Source organism: Polypterus senegalus, chromosome 3 (genome assembly GCF_016835505.1).
Source record: "Polypterus senegalus isolate Bchr_013 chromosome 3, ASM1683550v1, whole genome shotgun sequence".
NCBI lineage: Eukaryota > Metazoa > Chordata > Cladistia > Polypteriformes > Polypteridae > Polypterus > Polypterus senegalus.
The window spans coordinates 227763732-227776963 of record NC_053156.1 but is presented as its reverse complement, the minus strand read 5'-3'; the positions used below and the strand labels follow the sequence as shown (position 1 = coordinate 227776963).

The window sequence follows — 13232 nt, the reverse complement described above, 5'->3', positions numbered from 1 at the left end:
AACCAGTTTCTCTCAACTACAACATATGGAGAAAGGAGGGGAAAAATGGCCTTGAGGTGCCTTTAACTTTGAATGTTGTCTATAGATAACATGACTCATTATCATTCTATAAAAATCTATATGATTTGCCTTTTCTATTTAAAAACTTTGGCAAATAGTATATTAAAACTAAAAACACTCTAAGAAACGATTAAGAAAAATCCATCACTACTCCCAGTTTCCATGGAAGTGAAGTGTGCAAAGCCACCCAAGAGTAGCCCCAGGGAGGAAATGAAGTTATCGTCTATAAAGACTTTGTCTGATCTTTTAACATTGCCTTTTGAGTTCCAAATCAAATCCTTTCTTTCATCTTGACGGCTAAGAAGAGCATCCCATTTCCCCGGATTATTCCTTTCCCCACGTCTACGGCCAATGAGATTAAACCCCTTTTTGTAATTGCAGCTAACCTGCTGGTTTCACTCAGCCCAGCAGTAGCAACAGCTTGCATGGAGATGTTGAATATGGCAAACACTGAAAGCAAAGGGTGGGGGAGCTGGGGGAGGGACAGCGTCAGACAGATGGACACACTCCACTGGCTTAACAGTTTAAACAAGCCCCTGTCTGAAATGAGTAGCATCTCTTGGCTCTGAACATGTGGAACCAACAGTTCCCTGGGCCTTTTCGGAAGGATGCAGTTCAGTCTGACCAGTACATAACAGCAGGCTAGCATAGAGCACCCCTGCAGCTTCCTAGTAGCCAAAATAACAGTAAAGGGCCAGAACAACCAAAAGATGGCGTGCTTGTTCAAATCACACTATGCCAGAGGGGGATAACCATAGGGAGTAAAACAAAGTGCAAATAAACTTATTCAAAACAAAATCCTAGCTATCCCAGTGGAGTGCATCGACTACGGGGATTTCACCTCTTTAGTGTGACAGGGTGGCTAGCCCACCTGCCCAGTTTTATGTTCTATACGAAGCACTCACTCACTTCCTCACCTCCCACTTCCCTTAATCCCAGCCCAGCAGACTGAATCTTGAAAATCCCAGAAAACTAGTGAGATACCAATAGTACCTGCAACCTCCAGTCGCATGATTCCACACTCAGCTAGTCTTTGATACTAAGTTACCTTTAGTATTGAAGCCAACGGGTAGAAAAATGGCCTATGAGAAGTACAAGGACTGGGAGACAAATATCAAAGGGCTTAGCAAGAGAATAGTCATTTAATCAAGCAAGAGTCTGAGCCAAAAAGTTAAAATAAGCCATAAAATAAAATGTTAATCAAAAATCAAGTCTAAGATGGCTTGGTAGATATTTAAACCACAGATGAATTTCTCTTTCCTTAAATATACTAAGATGGCGATCTTTTACCAAAGAGTTTTTTTTATCCAAAAGCTTGGATGCTGCACACTGTGCTCTGCCTTCTTAAATAAAGAGAAAAGAATGAATGTCACACATAATGCTGGCATCTGGTCATGTGACGAGCAGCAGATATCACTACCAACATGGGCATGGCAGTATCATTTGCACACATCTTAATAATCGCTTGGAATTTCCACCACACAATGGCACTTGGTCAGTTAACACAAGTACTGACCTAGAATGACTGCATGGGATCAGAAAAAAACAAATTGTGACACATAGTGACTCCTAGCCACGCCACTCTGGCAGCCATTTGAGATCACCACACCTATGCTCCATTCACAGCCTTGCAAGAGCCATGTCACATAGGCAATCATCAAGCTATCCATTTTAACAAGATGTGGCACAGCTTCACATGTCACCACCTAAAAGTCAGATGGTTTCACCATTAATACCCTATAGAGTCCTGGTGAAGCATCACACATACCCATCCAGGTCTTTCCTTCTTGCTTCCTCTCACTCTTTCCATTTCTCCAGATGTCAGCTGTTTACTTCTCTCCTGTACAGCACAGCCCTTTTCTGCTGTAAGTTTGTGGCAGACTCCTGACGTTATTTTGCCCATCTGCTCAACCCTGGTCATCATTCTTTGCTCAGTTAGTCAGTCAGTCATTATCCAACTCGCTATATCCTAACACAGGGTCACGGGGGTCTGCTGGAGCCAATCCCAGCCAGCACAGGGCACAAGGCAGGAATAAATCCCGGGCAGGGCGCCAACCTACCACAGGGCTCTTTGCTCAGTTATTGGGGATTAATTAACCTGACTCTCTAGCTCTATTTTATTTTTGACTTTTCTTATTATTTGGCTTTTCTTCATGTTCAGATCATTTGAAAGTTCACCATGAAGACTACATCCTTGGTGTTCACTTGTATTTATTTGACTTTTATTGGTCAGCTATTGCTATTTTTTAAGCTGTTAGGCTTTTTATTACAAATCTCTCCATTAATTAGTGAGACACTGACTCCTGTCACCCTCTTAAGACCTGCCAAGTCATTTATGCTCTTCAATGGTCCCAGTCCCAAATTGGGCTTATCTCTGAGTAGCAAGACTTATGTGCAGTGACACGACACACTGCTACTTTACTTGCCAATTGGTCAGTTTAAAGTTCACGTAATTAAAGGGAAAAAATAAAAAAGTAGCATCCTTCAAGATGTGGGAGTAATGTGGTGATGATGCCCAACGTTTAGCAAAGTCCATAATGGTAGCTTGGCAGAAGAACAAACTCATTTTTAAATTAATCATGGCTGCTCTACAATCATTATTTATACTACTACATCTGGACTTGAAAGATTACACTTCCATGAAGAACCAAGGGTGGCTTTGGTGGTGAAAGCTGGGTGTTTCTGACGCAGACCTTAGCGACTGATCACCCCAAACATCAATTGGCATGAGTGACAGTCACTGAAGGATCATCATTATTCTGCACCCATGCTTCCCCTTTTCGACACCTTATTTTTTGTTTTCAACCTTATAATATTGACAATAATTTATGTACCACCCTTATAAATTTCTGGACCCCAAAGATGAAGAAGGTCAAGTACAAGGGAGGAAACCTCCTTAACTTAATTGTTATCTGTTTGGATTTCTTTGAGATTGACATTTGCCCAGTAGGTATTTATTCTGCCAGCAGGGGTCAGTAGCATTGAAATGGAAAACTATACGGATACGTGTAAAACTGCTGTGCTGTCCAGAGCTACCTGTCACACCTAGCTGGCGTAGCAGTGATGCCAAATGGAAATAGGTGATTGCCCAAGTAACTCGTGAGTCAGAACCAGAAAGACTCGTTCATGCGGCCTCCCTTGCTTTTGTGTGTTGCATTGCTCTGGAATGAACACATTCACTCTCTTTACAAAAGGCTTCCTTAAAAAGCTAATTTTGTAACAGTTTAAGCTTCCCACAGGTTGCGTGAGGTGTGTGGGTGGGCAGGCAGAAGAAGATTGACGGGGTCATCATTTGGCCAATTGTGGAGAAACTACCAGAGCTACAGAACTGTGAGATTGGCACTCTGTGTGCCACACTAAGGGTGTAATGGCCTACAGCAATTAAATGCCCCTGCTTGTCGGCTTCCCAACAACTTCAATTCACTGTAAATAAGTTAGATGGGATGTTACATCTCATGGCACGTCATGGACATATCAGGTGCTTTGACATTTTGGGTAATGCAGAGGACCACCTGCAGATGGTCTGGATTAAATAATCCATCTATTTATAGTCAGATGACAGCCATCCAGGATTGTGCCCAGTCCCACAGGACAGATTAAGAGTGTACTCACACTAGGCACATTTGTTCCATTTGTACCATGCCTGAGTACAATTGTCCCCCTTCTCTACTCCCCTGCTGTCCTATACTCACATTGCGCATCAATGTTCACAGCCCGGGTACGTTTTCATCATTATCATGTGACTTTATGTAAAGCCAAAACAAGATCCAAGTGACAGCATGCATGTCAAAATGATTTTCCTTATTTGTGTTTTTTTGGAGTCATGTAGGGGGGATAACGCTCTATTCTCTTACAGATTTATCGAGTGTGCAGCGCAGCATTTTGCTGTTAACTGTGTTATGCGTATGGGAAGATTTTTACAGAGGCAAATGATGTTAAGGGAGGAATTGCAGCTTTTAATGCCAACTACAATTCACATTCATCTATAAGTTTAGAATAAAAACCTCTTTTTAACTCAAATGGTATCGAATGAAGTGACGTTGCATCATTGACATCATGCCCGTGTTCTGTGCTTGAACACATTTAGCAAACACACTGTTCCTGAATCATACTGAACTGTGCCTGAACCCAACCCACCTCTTCCAAGCAGGCCAGGGCATGGAACAGTTGGCACAGCATGGAGTGATCACACTAGTCAAAAAATGTAGACTTTTCGGGGGTTACATGTGGACAAATGTGAAAAAAAAGCAAATATGAGTACACCCTAAAATGACACTAAACCCTATTATATCTTAAATAGTAACCTAAGGGTGTTTCTAGTTTTCATTTCAAATACCTGCTTTTCTGTACATTATGGTCTTCAAGTCTGAGGTCAATATGGTAGCACCTTGCTGCTTCCAGAGATAGATAGATAGATAGATAGATAGATAGATAGATAGATAGATAGATAGATAGATAGATAGATAGATAGATAGATACTGCGGTGGGCTGGCACCCTGCCCGGGGTTTGCTTCCTGCCTTGTGCCATGTGTTGGCTGGGATTGGCTCCAGCACATCCCGTGACCCTGTAGTTAGGATATAGCAGATTGGATAATGGATAGATAGATAGATAGATAGATAGATAGATAGATAGATAGATAGATAGATAGATAGATAGATAGATAGATAGACTTTATTTACCCCTAAGAGGAATAAAAACTTTACAGAAGCTCAAGGAAAATCTAAATATATAAAACAATAACCCTTGAACCACACAGAAGAACTTCTACCTTGGATAATAAGAGAGCTGCTGCCTTGTAGGTAGCAGTAAGATATGGTCAGACCTATCCAGTTGTATCCCAGGTTTACATTTACAGGCATTGACATTTGAACAGAGTTGGTCCAGCTTGAGGGGACCACAAAGGAACATGCTGATCGAAGCTTGTTCCCTTGGTTAAAGTCACTAGCATTCAAGGGACAAAATGATTCATCATTAAAATATTAGTAACAGAGGGAATATTTTGTTGCTCAGTTAACAAACATTAGCCAGGATGATGACCCTTATCCCCCTTGACAGTAATGTCAACTAATTCAGTCAGCATTTCAACATCTTTATCACACATTTTAGTTTTAATTATAATGGGCTCGTTTTTTAATCATTGCTCCTTCACATACACACTGTTTTGTTCCACACTATTTGATTGTATTAGATTAAACCTGTCCATCATTAAAATAGCTTCTGAAATAAGAAGATCAAGCAGGTCATCTGTAGTACCCAATATGTCACAGTACATGATCTCATTGTCACTTTCCATGAGATGTAACCATTCATCTACCAGTAACTTATTTACAGTGCATTTCAGAAGAAAGCTGTTAGGAATCTTTGGATGTAATGGAAAGAAGGAGTGGAGGAGAGGAGATGGTTAAAGAGTACATCTGCCACCATATCTGAACTGAGATACAGATGCAGAGCCCTCAGCAGATTGGCCTATCATTGGTTGAGTGGCCTGTAACTGCACAAGGAGTAACATTTTGGGGTCATATGGAGTTCACTTAAGTGATAAACTCATACCTTTTCTTATAAACTCATACGTGTATATTTCATGCTGGATTATACCAGAGTTTGTCCTGTTTTGTTGGTTTGGTTTTGTTTTGGCAGCCCACCCACAGTACACTAAAACTGTTCTGCTGTCTGAAATGAGGTGAAAGCAATCATGTTTCATTGGTATTACCATTGGTTTAGAACTCATAGGCTTCATGGATTTGGTGCCTCGTCTGGGCCTGTGCCTCTTGTCTGATGAGGGTGGGATTAATTTGGACTCCAGTGACCCTCAAATGTACTCATTGAGTGTGATACTGTGTGAAACCTGCCTAAATTCTGAGTCCATCAAGACATGCCTCACAGTAAGGAGATCATGGGCTCACATCCAGGGTCTGTCCTGTGTGGAGTTTTGAGTAGCAAGAAAAGCACTATATACAGTAGATTTAAAGAATTATTATTATTAATAATAATCTGAACTTTTGATTCATCTGCTTTGTAAAATGTTCAGAAGTAAGATGAAATGCACTGTAAAATGCTAAAACTTAAAATGACTTATTTATTAAGTGTTAAGTGTAGGGAAGCTTACTGTTCTGTAACCCTGACAAAGAGACACATTTATTGGTAACTTTAATTTCCTTTTCATTTTACTCAGCATGAGTGCAGTAGATGGTGCTGCTGTTTCATGGATCCAGTGTCCTGGGTTTGAATCCTACAGCTGGTCCCTGTGTGTGTGAAGTCTACACGTTCTCTCAGTGTCTGTGTGACTTTTCCTTTGAGCATTTTCGTGAATATTAATTAAACTGGTGATTCTAAACTGGCCCCAATGTGACGATGCATGTGAGTGTGCTCTGTAATGGACTGGCAGCCCACCCATGTTACACTGTTCCTTGCACACAGTAATGATGGGATGAGTTCTGGACCCCTTAAAATCCTGAACTGGATTAAGTGGGTTAGTGAATCTTATATGTATGTACAGTATCTGGTGCCCACATGGCATACTGGCCCAGTGGTGAGCATCACAGATCCAAAGGCATTGGTTCATTTCTCAAACCGGTCAGTATCTATGTGGAGTTTGCATGTTTTCCCAATGGCTTCTCTCTGTTTTTTCTCACAGTGTGAAATGCAGGCTCTGATAGCCTTGTGCATTCGTATGCCCATCCAGGACTGGCTTTTGCATAATGCCTAAAGGAAAGTAGGGTGATGGCTTGTGCTCTTCAGAAAATACTTGCCCAAAAAGCTTTTCAGAACAAAAGTGCACCCAGAAATCTGAATCATGTTCTACTTCACATTGACTAGCTTCTAGCAAAGCTCTATCTGGTAACAGCTCCCTGGGCAGTGCCCCAAAGATTTTCTAAGATGTTTCCCTATAAATCAAGCAGTAACGACTCACATATTCACATGGACAGGTGATTGTGACATATGGAAATGGAGCTGAGGTCCATATTTCCAACAGAGAAAGTAAGGCAACCATCTTAGCAAGTTCTTCAGCTCAAGTGTCTAATTGGTTGTCTTTTCTTTTTTATTTGAGCCCCATGACACAAGACACATCTAAAGTGTGAGAATGAAGGTCAACACAAACACATTTAATTGCATTAAAATTCTGTTCTGGAAGCATTGGGGACAAGGCAGGCTGCAATCATGCATGCAGTCAAACTGAACTTATTTAGAGTTACATGGTGTTCCTTGCACACCATGTCCCAATGCATGACATTGGGATGTGAGGGGAAAACAGGACTACCCAAGAAAAATCATCACAGACACAGGAAGAACTTGCAAACTCCGCTTAAACAGACCTGGAATCCAGCCCAGGACCTGGGAGTCTGCAACTATAAATACTGCACCACGTTAAACTATTACCTACAAAATCTCAACTCTGAAGTTCTTCCTGTCTACTACGCAAGACTCAGAAAAATCCCCAAATGGCATGCCTCAGTGCAGCCTGTTAAAGATTAAGTGCCTGAGTAAAAGCTGCTAAGTTATTTCATAGGAAACAATTTCCTTGATGCAGATAATTAGAAATTTGAGTTTAAGTGAAACATTAATCATAGTCTACTTATAGACTACAGATAGAGTCAAATGAGGCCAACCTTTACAGCAGGTACAGTATGTGAATGACAGATATTTCCTCATTTCACTAAGAATATTCTTAAAGTAAAGCAGCTCCATTAATGTATGCCACCATTAAGCAAAAGACAAGAATGAGATAAGCTGGCCGAGCATGTTATGGTACTTTTTTGTTTTTCCTCATTCTTCAGCTATCAAAAAAACACACATCTCTCAACTGAAAGCCCATGACAAAGACGAAAGGTTGTGTGTCAAGCCATGTTGCTGAGCACAGATACAAATAAACAAATCTGTGACAAAAGGACGTCTCCCAGTAAGTATTGATTATACCGAATTCCTGGCCTTAGCCATCTGTGACAAGGTCTGCTTGTGCTATGCTCTGCGAGAAAGTGCAATACGGCACCATGATGAGACTAAACAATATCTATCTATCTATCTATCTATCTATCTATCTATCTATCTATCTATCTATCTATCTATCTATCTATCTATCTATCTATCTATCTATCTATCTGTCTATCTATCTATCTATCTATCTATCTATCTACCTACCTATCTATCTATCTATCTATCTAGCGCCTTTTATCTATCTATCTATCTATCTATCTATCTATCTATCTATCTATCTATCTATCACTATGCACTATGGCTTGCTAACAAATTTGCAGTTACCGTCAGGATCTCATCTTCCTAAGGCCTGTGGCTGTGCTTGTTTTCACTTATGCTTACACTTAGGAATCGCCCTCCTTTAGTGTTTGTTCATGCACTATGAATGCAGAACTGTGTTAATGTGTTTTGAATATTATTTCTTTGATGTTTCACTTAGGTGATTTCCTTTCTTTCTTTTTATGTTACCCTCATTGACATAATGTGGATTGATAAATGAATGACTGACAAGGAGAACAGCTGCCATTAACTCAAACTTGTGTAAGCAGGGCAGGATCCTTAATTGACAACAAGTTTATGGAAGACCACCAACCTTTTGAAAGATGGTGGGGGCAATTTCAGTATTTTTAAGCCTAAATAGGGTGCAGTTGTTGGTGAGCATACTGTAGAAGAAGTCTCTAAAGAGTAGGAAGGTTCATTTTTATTATTTCACTCTCATAAAGGTGTGCCAGTTGGGAATCAAAGACTAATTCACAACACTGGTGTGCTTGACATCTTTCAACATTTTATTGTCTTATGGGAGTAAAGCAGACTAGCAAACATAAATATATGGCAAATATAATTAAAAATTAAATAAACCTACTTGAATCTGAAAATTATCCTCATCTTTCCTCTTAGCTGAAGACTTCTCTGTAAATATATAAATGTTGCTCATTTAATGTGGACCAATTAATGGTAATGTTAAAGAAGAGCACAATGGAAGTGCAGTGAAGAGAAAGTATATGGCAGTAAGTACCGTACTAGACACCACTGAGTGTGTGGGCCCACTTAGCACTTGTCTAGTAAGGGGGAGCTCACTGAATGAATATTTATTCTTTTTGCCTCAGTAATATTATAACTTACAGTTTTGATTTGATATACTTTGATATTTGATATACTTTGTTAATCTTCAAGGGGGAATTGTCTTTTCACATAAGCTTTGTGGTTCTGAGTCATTGTACAGTGCAGTAACTGGATTTGAACAGGCAACCTTTTAGATACCAGCACAGATTCATCAAACATTCCTAATGTTTAACGCTGTTAGAGGCATGGCATCCCATTACATATAAGTTGAATGAAGTAACAATAATGAAAGAAACTAAACAGGAAGCACTTTCAAGAAAGATAGGCAAATGTCTTCTTTTGACACATAAATTAAACTGCATGACACGGAATGCTCTAAAAGAAGCAGAGAGGAAAGTACAATTGCTTCACAGAGACATGTCACCAATTTAAAAGTCCTTATTATTTATATCACTTAAAACTGTAAAAAAACATTTTGTTATGGCAGGAATATAGGAGTTCCTACAATTTTTTCTTGTAAACATACCTGAATTTTACATGCTTTTACATTCTTCATGATGAATAATTCATATGAATATACATAATAAGGAAATCATGTTACCCGCAAGCTTAAGTACATAAAAACTGGGGTAATTTTATAGTTACATAAAAAGTAATCTGATCTTTCATCAAACTGGAAACTGAAAAACAAACACACCTATAAAATGTGTGGTACAGTATAAGAAAAATAACCCTTAAGAATGTGCTAATAAAAAATGTATATAATCTATCTATCTATCTATCTATCTATCTATCTATCTATCTATCTATCTATCTATCTATCTATCTATCTATCTAATATTGTTCCTTTCATATCTATCTATCTATCTATCTATCTATCTATCTATCTATCTATCTATCTATCTATCTATCTATCTATCTATCTATCTATCTATCTATCTATCTATCTATCTATCTATCTATCTATCTATCTATCTATCTATCATTTTTACATGTAGTAACTGTCCTGTCTCTCTGCCTAGTGAAGAATGTCTTGTGTAACTCATTTACACTCAAACCTCCTGAAAGCCTTTTTGAGCTGAGAGCCAATACAGCATCAGACACAAGGCAGGATAGCGCATTCAGTTTAGATTACTTCTTGGAAAAGTCAAAGTCTGGAGAATTGACATCAGTTACTCTCGATCAAAAAGAATCTCATTCAGTAAAACAAGCGGAGGGAAAACACGAAAAACGAAAGCTTTCCAACTTTGGCTGTTCGTTCCCTTAGAAGAAGTAATTTTGAATGAACTGCTGCACCGCGTGACTGGCGTCCGTCCTGAACTGGAACTCTTTAACAGCCCTTGAGGTCACCCGTCTGCACCTTCTGACTCAAAATAAAATGAAACGAGTTACAATAAAATAGTTTCGCCTTAAAACCAGGTGACAGGTCACAGTAGAAATGGGTACCTCAAACCACATGCGCATTACATTTGATTAAAACTTACGCTAAAAAAATGTACGGATGGATTAATGATATTTGCTGCACTACTATAATTGCGAAACTTAAAATATCGCGTGCCTTTGATTTTACTAGAAGTCGTTACTTGGTCTATGTATAGTATGCTTCTTAACTAAAGGCGTCCTCTCATTCATCTATCCTTCCGTTTATTTTCTGGATGAACAAGGATCGTGGATGTGTGAAAGTATCCTTGGGGCATCGGGTGTAAGGAAGGAGACAACTGTGGGCATCACTATGGGCATCACTGGGCACCGAGTGAGTTAACAGTGGTCAATTAGCTTACTTCGCAAGAATCTCAGATGTGGTACGATGATTAGTTAGTGATTACACGAAAGATAATAGTGTTAATTATTAACGTTTATCTCTTCAATTTAAAACGGTTCAATAGGTGACAGGACGTCTTAAGCTTTCAGTTCTAATGTTATATAGCATCTCACGTAAATTACAAAAAGATGCTTTTGCTGTTTAACTTCTGCTAGGTATGTTACTGAAATTGACACGCACGTACAACAGTTATACAAGTTACTGTATAGATAGATAGATAGATAGATAGATAGATAGATAGATAGATAGATAGATAGATAGATCATACTGTTTATTTTTTCAGCGGGAACAAGCTCCGTGCAAGCTCCAACCAGGAACCAACTCTGTACTGGTTGCCAGTTCATGGCAGGCAAGACTGAGATCCACAGAAGCCCGGTCTAACAGCACTGCCAAAAACGTTTGAATGACTACAGGTGTGTGAAGCAGGATTATGTACGTTGGATGGCATGGTGGCACAGTGGGTAGTGATGACACTTTAAAGATCCTATGTCGAGGGTTTAATTCCCTATGTCTGAAGTTTTTACATTCTCCTTGTATCTTGTCATCCTCTCACATTCCAAAACTTACGGGCTAGGTTAACTGGCCACATCAGTTATGCCCCTACTGGTGTGCGGGTGGGTGAGTGGACCCCGCGAAGGACAGACACCCTGTCTAAGGCTGTTTTCCGCCTTGCACGCAAGGTTACAACTATACCACAACCCGTAAATTCAGCATGTTTGATAATGCTGTAGTAATAAGTAAATTCATTTTCCAAAATCTTTATTTTTCCAGTCGTTTTATTTATTTATTTTTGTCAATAGAGGATCTTGAGTAGTTGAAGCACCGAGCACAGCAGGTGCCATACCTGAAATGAAGGATGTATGTGTTGTATATCTACTTATGGATACAAACGATTTTTTATATATATATGATATCAATTTCAACATACTGTATATAGACAGTGGTCAGGCAGATAAGCTCTTACAGACAAAAACTTGTGAATGTGACTTGTTCATTTTCTTCATTAATGACTTATTTACACCTGCCTTTTGCTTGAATCTTCAGCGCCGCTTCTTACGTTCCTATATGGCGCAGCTCAGTCAGCAGCCTACTTCCCAGTGAACTTGAACCCTGACGGCAGCACGCTGACTCTGATGTTCCACCTGCTCGTTCTTCCCGTTCGTTAAGCTACTCAAGCGGAGCCTTTCTCCCCACCCCATCAGGAGCGTCACAGAAGATCGAGGTGCTGTTTCTTACCTTAGCGCTGACAGGATCTCCTTGGCGTCCTTGGAGGGATGTAGTGACAGAAGCGTTCCTGCGCCCCCCCTGCAGACTATGAATTGTTGGGAGCACGTGGAGCTCCAGCAGATGTGCCCAGTCAGCTCCACCATCAGCAGCCGCAGAATAGGAGGTCTGAAGGAATTACCTTCAGGGCAGCGCGGAGGAGTTACCTCTCGGATTTCCTTCTTTCTTTCGTAGCGATGCACAGTTCAAAACAGCATGCCGTAAGAGATTAGGCTGTCACCTTTGTGCACTGAAGAGATTTCTATTGTTGTGTTTTTCCCAGGTTTCAGGGTGTATGCCGCGGCACGCACCTGTGCACCAGGTAAGGAGTCCTCGGGTAGATGTGCCAGGGAGAGCCAGCCTCTGTCAAACTTTGATGCATCAGTGAAGTAACCAGTGGAGTAGCCGTCCCTGTGTGAGCAGCAGCAGCAACAGCAGCCGTCAGCAGGCGTGGAGGTGCACGGACTTCTGGAGGAGAGAGGCCCGCAAGAAATATCTGCGGCACTGACTTCCACCCATACTTATAAGCACTCCTTTTGTACCTGAGCAAACACAGTGTGTGCTTATCTCAGCCGGAGGTGTTTAAAGATCCCAGCCAAGCCTCTTGTGTCTCAGCCCCCACCACTTTACAAGGAAGAAATGAAACCGTGTCTCGCTTAACCCTTTGATCACTGCCAAGCTGTTACAACAAAATAAAAATGCAAACAGCACGCATGGGCAGCTCCAACCTCATTTGTAATTCTCAAGCAACCCCTACTTATTTTTTTCAAAGACCAGCTAAAATACTTACAGCCAGGCATAATCCCACACCACAATCCACTCCCTCACCCCATAATATACAACACCTACCTAAATGGACCACATCACTAAGTTGTTTAAATTATAAATATCAAAACTGAGCTGGACATAAAATATTAGGGAAATAGGGTGAAGGGGTCGGCGTAAAACCCCCAAACTTTCAGGTTCAGTGCCTCACTGTGTGACCCAGAGAGAGTCATTTCACCTTCACGTGCTCATGTTTGTAAAAACGGAGTTGCTCATCATGGTGGTTAG

General features: G+C 40.4%; 1 protein-coding gene across 1 annotated transcript in view; it reads right to left on the bottom strand.

Annotated features, from left to right (window-relative positions):
* LOC120525952 (SAM pointed domain-containing Ets transcription factor) overlaps positions 1–12918 on the bottom strand; it is a 48688-nt gene extending 35770 nt beyond the window's left edge. The window contains exon 1 of the mRNA XM_039748685.1: positions 12153–12918. The gene's annotated coding sequence lies outside the window, so the exon portion shown is untranslated. The remainder of the gene's footprint in view (positions 1–12152) is intronic.
* Between the last annotated feature and the right edge of the window lie 314 nt (positions 12919–13232).